At 36.1% G+C, this 9169-nt stretch overlaps 1 long non-coding RNA gene across 1 annotated transcript; it reads right to left on the bottom strand.

The window, feature by feature from the left end:
* Positions 1-1013: 1013 nt before the first annotated feature.
* On the bottom strand, positions 1014-4108 carry LOC311285462. The gene is made up of 3 exons (XR_014626359.1): positions 3741-4108; positions 2587-2747; positions 1014-1144 (listed from the first exon to the last, which is right to left on the bottom strand). It is a non-coding gene; the product is annotated as an uncharacterized lncRNA (long non-coding RNA).
* Positions 4109-9169: the final 5061 nt, after the last annotated feature.

Below are 9169 nucleotides of genomic sequence, written 5' to 3'. Positions count from 1 at the left end.
ATCCCTGAGTCTGTACCAGAAAGAGAAATCCCTGAGTCTGTTCCAGTGAGAGAAATCCCTGAGTCTGTTCCACTGAAGGAAGTTACCTAGTCTGTTACAATAAAAGAAACTCCCCAGTCTGTTCCAGTGAGTGAAATTCCAGAGCTAAGCCCAAAGAGTGCAGAACTGAGCATAATGGCTCTTGTACTGTGTGTGGGCAAATGTTGACCACTGTATATAGTTTGCACTATTCTTCTCCCAGTTCACCAGCCACTTCACAGTGGGTGAATTTACGTGATGCTAATCTGACAGATCTGATTCTCTGAACTGCGGCGCAAACTAATATGGCAGTGCCCATCGTGCATTATCATCATAACTAACATGATCATCATAAAGGTTATTAAGCGACAATACACATTCACTTAAATATATTTGATAATCGGAAAATCAAATAGTTCATGATATAGGTAACAAGTTGCTGAATATTTTGAATCAAAATGGAAAAGCGAAATAAAAGCAATACATCCATCATACAGCACACTGTAAAAAATGTATTGTCAAATTAACAGTAACTTACTGGCAACAATTATCCAGTAGATGCTGTATTTCATTCAACAGTAAAATTACTGTAACACTAAATACAGTACTGTTAAGCATACTGTAAAATTAAATACATTATTTTACTGTAATTTTTTACCACGTTAAAACACAGTATTACACCGTTGATTTTTAATAATACTGTATAGTATTATACAGTTATGAAATGTTATTTTATTTACTTTTATAGGGCTACTGTGTTACCTGTAGAATATGTAGAAAATCTGTAGGAATATTATTTTAACTGTTAATGGGAAATAGAAAAAAGAACAATTGAAGCTTTAACTGCACAACAAGGTTTATTGTGTATTTTTAAACAATACATTAGTAATAATAATAATGTAATATAATACAACAATAACAATCTCTTTAAAAGAAGACTAATGAACAATATATATTTAATAATTAAGATCAGTGAAGAATTCATGTATTTCAATTCATGCAAAAATTATCCTGAACAGGTAAAAAAGAAACTTAGAAAGAAAGCAAGACAGGTGAGGATGAAGGCCAGGTGAGGAGGGTAGTGATGGTGTCAAGTGGTAGAAGAGCGACAACACTTCTGATAATCCTGCAAATAATGATAAGCACAAATCAATCAGAGGCAAAAAATACAACTAATAATAGAAAAAACCTAACTCACATTATCAACACCTTTTTAGGAGAGTTTGTTTTTCCTATGGTATCCACCTTATTTATCACGGAAGAGTGGCACGGCCATTTATAAATGAAATGTGTCTGGCTTCCGGTATCATCCGCTTAGTTATTTCTAGCTGTACAAAAAAGCTTGTTGTTATGCTTCTTGATATTTTGATGTATTGAATTTGTCATAATTGTAAACACTAGTTTGTAGCACAGAAAATAGCTTAGGTAGGCTACTTTAGTTTTTACATATAAGAAACACGTTCAACATGGACACGCAAGCGGTTTTATGTGGTAACGAACAAATACTCTATAAAAGAGAATGAACATGTCCTGTATTAGAAGCTAAAGTAATAAATATTGAGAAGGCAATGGCCCGTATTCTATATCTCTGACTCCAAACAATCGGCCACTGACCAGCGCTGCGTTTCCCCAAAGTATTGTAACCTTAAATTGATTATAGAGCAATTACCACCAATGGTCTCTACGATCAATTAGGCTTACAATGCTTACGATAGTCAGTTCCTTTCGTATATGTCTGTCGACTTGATGCTTACTAATTTTAATGATGAAAAAGACGTGCGTGAGCTCACGCCGTGAGAGGCGAATGTGAACGCTGAGCGGCAGCGGGTTAGATTAAATTAACGCAGATATGAGGTGTGTATAATTTAAACTAAATAACAGTAGCTGCTGATCATTTCTCTTCTGTTCAATTCTCGATTTTGAATTAAATTTCATTTAGATATATGCATAGATTTGATTTTAGATTTGATCAGAGATTTTAAATCGATTCTATGCATATATCAAATTGAAATTTGATTCAAAAGAGAATTCCCAATTTCAAAAGTACCGCCTCTTTTGAAACAAATCGTGACCCAAAGAATCGATTTGAATCCAATCATTGAATCAAAAGATTCCCACCCCTATTACATTTCATTATATTTTAACTTTACCTGTTGTCTTCATTATTTAATGTATGTTTGAGAACATTTAAAACTTAAAATAAATAAATATTTGACATTGATTGTGATAATTATCAATACAGACTGATATGAAACATTTTATCAAGATGATTTTTGACCATATCACTCAACCCTATTTTTTACCATTTCATGTTTTAATTAAAACTTATTTAAAGAGATGTTACAATTATAATATAAAAATACTAATTATTTGACTTATACAAGGCATGATATTTGTTAAATGTAAACTGTGAAGGGAACATAATTACATTTTAAAACAGACTATCAATTTGGAAAATGTATGGTTTAAGTCATTTCCACCCTTTTTGGATTTTTCTAAATACAGATTCAGACACAAATCATTTCTACAGATATGGGCTCCGCTGCACATCCCTAATATTACTCTTACCTTAATGATTTTGCCAATCATATTCTGCAAAGTCCCTGATGTAAGATGCAACGTGTGGATTAAAGGCCATGGTCTTTCTCCGAACAACCTTCCCACTCTTTCTGCTCACCTGGAACTGTGATGTTCATTTAGAATTTTCAGGATTTATCCTGACAAAAAACCTGTAAATACACAGAAAAAAAAAATATATATATATATATATATTCCAACTGAATCAAGAGTGATCACAATATCATCTGTAATAAGTCACATCACAATAGGATAAGCTCTAAACCATCACTTGTGCAAAATAAAAAGCCATTGGTGTTACTAATAGAAATCAATTTGTAACAAAAGTGTATGAATGAACATAGACTGAGGTAACTGCACAAGGTCCTGGCAGATCGCCAGGTCAGGTCCTCACAGACGTGTAAAAGAAAATTCTGATTTAGACAAAAATAATCGCGAATAAATCAATAAGAGGAAATTAAATTTTATAACAAGAATCCGAATCCTAACCTTGGGTATCCAATTTCAGGATACATTTATCGATTTTCAATTCCCAACCGTATGATATAAAATAATGAACGCGCAGGCGCTTCCACCGACTTAAAATGGTAAATAACACAATTATTAGATCATTCTGACCTTATAAGAGGCTACATATGCAATCTATGTTTATAAAATTGCATTTATTAATCAAGTAGGCTAGCTATCAACATGAAGGAAATCCGCGTTACAGGCGTTATAGAACATAAGCTGCGGGCAGTTCTTCTAAAGACATTAACCTGGCTGCTACTATTTAGTTTGCGTAAAAAAAATATAAAGATTCATCACTAACCAGATATTTATCGAAAACTTGGCCGACAGACAATGCAAAGGCCTGCGCTCTCAACGTTACTCAGGGAACTGAAGAGTTATTCATAAAACGGCAGCTTGTGGTTATTTTTCGCGGTCATTTCACGCGTACTACTGTATTTAAATTGACAGTAACATGTCCTAATGTCCCAAACTACATTGAAACCTAGAGTAGCCTATCATATTGTACACAGCTTATAGTAAAATGTTGAGAATCAATTAAATTAAATATCTAAATCCTGGTCAGCTACTCTCTAAATAATTTTAAAGTTATTAGCTGGAATCCATGCATACAAATATTAAGATTTATTACTTACCATATGACGAAGTTCCAGGTCGGCAGAAACGACAGGTCTACACGATGCACTGACACAACAGAAAAACTCATTCTGCGCTCTCATGCACCCCCCACTGACAGAAATTAAGGCTGTTAATGGTGACCCAGTCCTGAAAATGTTTTATGTAAGGATAACGTTAGGCTTAGGCTAGCAATTTTACTTGTGGAATTGTGTGTGGTGTTTTTCGCGGTCAATTTGCACTGCTGTATTTAGATTTACAGTAACTAATAATTTCCCAGAATGCATTGAAAATCTACAGTAACATACTGTCAACTGTGTGCACAGTACATAACTGTTGAAAATACACAACAATACTGTGAAAGCAACAAAATCTACAGTAACATACTGTACATAGGTTATACAGCAAGAAACTGTTGAGAAAAACAGTATAATGCTGTGAAAACAACAGAAATCATTTACAGTGCACTATTGTGGCTGCAGTGTGTCACGTGACAAGCATGATGTATCGCCATGGAAATAATAAGGTGATAAGTTCTAAAAGAATGGTCGCCTTAACTCATGCTGGGGGGTCACCTAGAATATTTTAAACTTATCTGTGAAAGGGTTAATTAGTCCTGTCATCCTCATTTCTCTGCCTGTTAGTCTGTTACAAATGGTTTAAGTTGTCACAGGTGTTTCATGCATCTTTGATTGGTTTGTTCTGTCTATTTAAGCCCTGTGTGTCTTTCAGTTCATTTTCAGTTCTACGGTTTGTTAAGATAGGTTGTTTTGTTCCTGAGAGTTTGATCCTGACTGTTGTTTCTTTTAAGGTCTTGGAAAATTTAAGATGCTGAAATTTATTTGCAACCCAGCCGTGATATATACACTGTATGTATATATAGGGGGCCGGGGCAACCACACAGGGTTGTCACACTCTTTTTCTTCTTTTTTTTACATTGTGACAATGTGCACTGACCAGACATTTCTGAAAAACACTCTTGTCTTTCATAGGTCAACTTTTTTTGCCTTCATTATATAGTTACAAAAATATAATAATACATTTAACTATCAACCATTGAGAAACACATATAGTTTGACCACTCCTTCTGTTTAGGTTCCTCTATGGTACAAATAGTATTAAAAAATAGAATTGGTTGGTCTACGGTGGTTACGGCCCTATATCAATATTAAAAAGAGCATTAATATTAAAACACAAAATAGACAGGTCCCACAAATGTCTATGATGGTTTGGGCTCTATATTAATATTTAAAAAAAACATTGATATAAAAAATAAAATATTGCATATTTTTAATTTACTAAAATGTTTACATTTAATTTTTGAAAATATATTGATATTGAGACAATGGTGTTGCTCAGCATTGAAAGGTATATTTGCTACTGCCTGGCTCTTTGTGGCAGCGATATATGATTAAAAAATAAAATCCCATAGATCTAATTTCAGGAACTTTATACATTGAATTTTCAACCATGAGAGAAAGGTTTCAGAAATAATGTTTGAAATGTCACTGACTCAGAACATGGTAACTTAAAAATATAGCTGGATACAATAAGCATTACATTAAAAAGTGCAAACGGTCTCTTTACGCCTCCTTCCTTTGGCCTTATCTGTCCATTTTCAGAATGAGCAGGACATTATCACGAGTCAGCATTATTATTAAACAGAATTACACACCTGGATAAAGTCAACAGAGAGAGAGGCGACAGGATTATTTCCATATTTATTGGCATCTAATCTCATTCTCTCATTTGGATGCTTCATCCTGCTAGTGCACCAGACACTGTCTCAGACTTGTCTATGCAAAAAGCTGTAATCAAAAAATAATTTGGTCTCCTGAATAACAAACACAAGCTTTATATTAGTTTTTTTCTCCTTTCCCCTTTCAATCTCATATAAAGGTGGTGTGGTGGATAACAATACACCCACATTCATAGGAAACAGCACTGAAATGTAACATGTAAATATATCTCCTGTATAACCATATTTCATGCCTTTCTTGAAATTATTTCATAATTTCATAATCTCATTATTTCATATCTGTCTTCATACCCTTCCGGTTGTTCTCTAATAAACTTACAACTGGACTAGGAAGCGAATTTAGACACACTCCTTGGGACATGATGGTACAATAGGAATTTATATGTTGAATTGTTTGAGTTGTGATTGTGAGGCTATGTGCTTGTGTACACCCATATGTATATGTGTGTCTGTGTTATATTTAGACGCGGCCAGCGGGTCTCGCCCGGACGGCAGCCGTTATCAGACATCTTCAAGACCACTAGGGACCCAATTAGTTAGCGATCTATCTGATGACAAAAAGACTTTGCTTGCTTCTATTCTTCCTTGTGTGTGCTTGCCATAGGCAGACATAATAAGAGCACAAGCAGTTCTGGGATATCTTCTGCTCTCAGCCTCTCTATTAGATCTCTGCCTCCATCTATGAATAAGCACTCCGTTTGAGGTCACTGCCGGGTTCATTGTTCCCTTTATTAATGCACAATCAAAACATTAAGCTTTTCACGAGTTCACACTTACATACAATTAGAGGGAGTAAAGTTTAATGCATTTTTGGCATGCTGTCCGGGGGGAGGGCTCCGAGCTCGGAGTTCGGCCCGAACCCAGAGTACTCCCGCCCGTTGGTAAATGATTAGGACTAGAAATGCGGAGAAGGGGTGGTGGAGGGATGCTGCTGAACTGTCAACGAAATGAGGTGAGACTGCTGAATATATATATATATACCTATTATCGTTGATTGCTGAGTGCTCTCCACTCCTGTTAATTATCTGAATGTGCTCCTCCCGAACTTTGTTAATAAAACATCATTTGGGAAGCTCAGGGAAAAACTTTTGCCTTAATAAACTCCTAATTACTGCTTATTAATAGTTGGTAAGGTAGTTGTTAAGTTTAGGATTAAGGGATGTAGAATATGGTCATGCAGAATAAGGCATTAATACATGCTTTATAAGTACTAATAAACCTATCCATGCTAATAAGCAACTAGTTAATAGTGAGAATTGGACCCTAAACTAAAGTGTTACCTAATTCTCACTCAGAAATTCCTAGTAAATTTCACAATTATGACAAAGAAATGAGCAAATAGCACAACAAATTAAATTTGGAATTTTGAACTAAAGACTAAAATAGTACTTTCTTGTAAAACTTCAATAATCTTTGTTTTATGTACAACTGCGAAAAATATTTTTTTTACATTAGCTATTTGTGATGTACAAACAAATCTCCTGGACCCATTCTCCTGGACCCATTTACACTGTGAAAATGTATATAAATATATATTATACATATGTAAAATCATAGCTGTAAAATATTTTTACACTGTTTTTATCCACCATCTCTATGGTTAGATGCATAAATCTGAAGAGAAACAAATGATGGCTGTTAAAAGAATAAAATTGTCATGATTGAAATAGTAATATTAAATCTGGTCTGTTTTAATATTATCATTTTATTAAATTAAATTAAAAATTAATTGTAATGTTATTTCACACAACTTTTTCACAGACTCGCTTGCAGCCCCGTACTTCAGATTTAAAACTTCTGTATTAGAATATACTCACAAAGATGACCCAATCGTACCACAGAATTGACCATGCAATTGAACAAAGTGTGAAAACAGCCTTAACTGTGCATGCGGATCTATGTTTGTTTTAATGTTCCTTTGAATTACAAGACTACATTTAATCTCAAAGATGATACAGACTGTTTATGCCGTTATAAGCCTTTTAGATGAGTCATGTTGTTTCATTTCCTTTCGGCTTGTGTCCTTTCCTCTGTTCCTTGACACTTTTGTAGACCCGACCGCTTGCACTCAGCATGTAAAACAGTTTTTGATTTTGCAGACGCTGCTCAGCGGCTTCATCTCGGAGACCTTTATAGGACACTGCATGTTCGGAACCGCATTGAAAGATGCACAATAAGAGGCCCAAGGGATGGCTTGGCATCACACCATCTGTGAAAGTGAACAGGGCACACGGTTTTGTGAGAATGAACTTGTGACTGGTGACTTTGATGCTGTTGTAACTGAATCAGCATGGACTCCCCACAAAGGGAGGGTGTATAGAGGAAGCTCTCCACGTCCATCGATGGCATTGTTAAATTATCAGCGTATTCAGTGATCTGATTCTGACACCACTTCCCATTCAGACCGTTTCAAGGACTGTAAGTTCAGCTGAAAGTTTGTGTCATTGCCATAATGGAGGGTAAACAGAGGCAATGATAGTGAGGGAGATTGAGAGAGAGAAAGAAAGAAAGTCTTGGCGTTTCCATACACTCAGTTTGAGATGATGACCCTCCGGCATGGAGGGCATTGAGCACAGATGGTTCCTCTCTTTGGCTGGCCATCCGTCCCGAGGACGGCCGCAGGTCGGGTCCGGTGGTGGCGGGGCCCATATGGCTGTGAGGGCACCCCGCTCTCTCTTTCTCTCTCGCCCTCTCCATGCCCTCAACGCCACCTTCCACCTTATGGAGCTTTTCCCCACCGCCCTGGCACAAGGATCAATAACCCCACGTTATGGTTTTCTGTGGATTTCTGAATATAGCTAGATAGACAGACAGATAGATAGATAGATAGATAGACAGACAGACGGGTGGATAGATAGATACAAACTGGACATTGGTTGAGTCAGATGACATTCAGCAAAGTTAGCATAAAAATGTTTCTCTGCACAATAAGCAGGGGTAGACAAATGTGTAACTTAGAAAACATGTCACACTTTGCCTTTAAACTATAATTGACCAGGAGAAATTTAATTTCTCTGAAATGATATAAACTGATACTAAAGAATAAGTGAGTCAGATGCATTTCAGTACATTTCACAGTCCACTAACACCATCTCTCACATCTGTGAGGCTCTTATTAGAGCGCTGCCGCTGAGAGCTATGACATAAGTTTGATCCATCTCTGTGTCCTCATCTGCTGAGATTACACTTTAAAACAGCTTGCGAACACCAACGCTCTTAATTTCAACTTATCTCATTGCTGGTCTCTGTCTCTCAGTAAAGTGCAGCAAACGCCTCCACACTCAGTGGGTTTACGGAAGACATTCAGTTCTGTGATGGAAGAGCTGAAGAAGAATATATTTCTCTTATAACATTTTTACAAGTGAGCACTGCACTAGGTTCACTCTAACAGATGTGATGTGTGGGCAGCTTGTGATATGATCGGCAGTGTAACGGCTACTGTACATTTCACACAAGAGATGTTGGCAATAGAGCAGACTTTATTTTTAGACTTAGGTGAGAAAACCCCTCCTGTCCTTCAGTTTAAGGTTGTACCAAAAAGGTTTTTTTTGTTTGTTTTTTTTTTGGTGCATGTCACAGACTTCCACCTTTTAGAATGAAATTTTCACACAAATTACACAGTTTCTCTTGGCTCCCTTGGGGACGCACCTGGTGTCTGTACTAATATACAAAATTTTACGGGTGCCTTTA

The sequence above is a fragment of the Rutilus rutilus genome (genome assembly GCF_951802725.1).
Source record: "Rutilus rutilus genome assembly, chromosome: 25".
Taxonomy (NCBI): domain Eukaryota; kingdom Metazoa; phylum Chordata; class Actinopteri; order Cypriniformes; family Leuciscidae; genus Rutilus; species Rutilus rutilus.
Note: the sequence above shows the minus strand (reverse complement) of the source record. Positions and strands in the feature narration are given on the sequence as shown.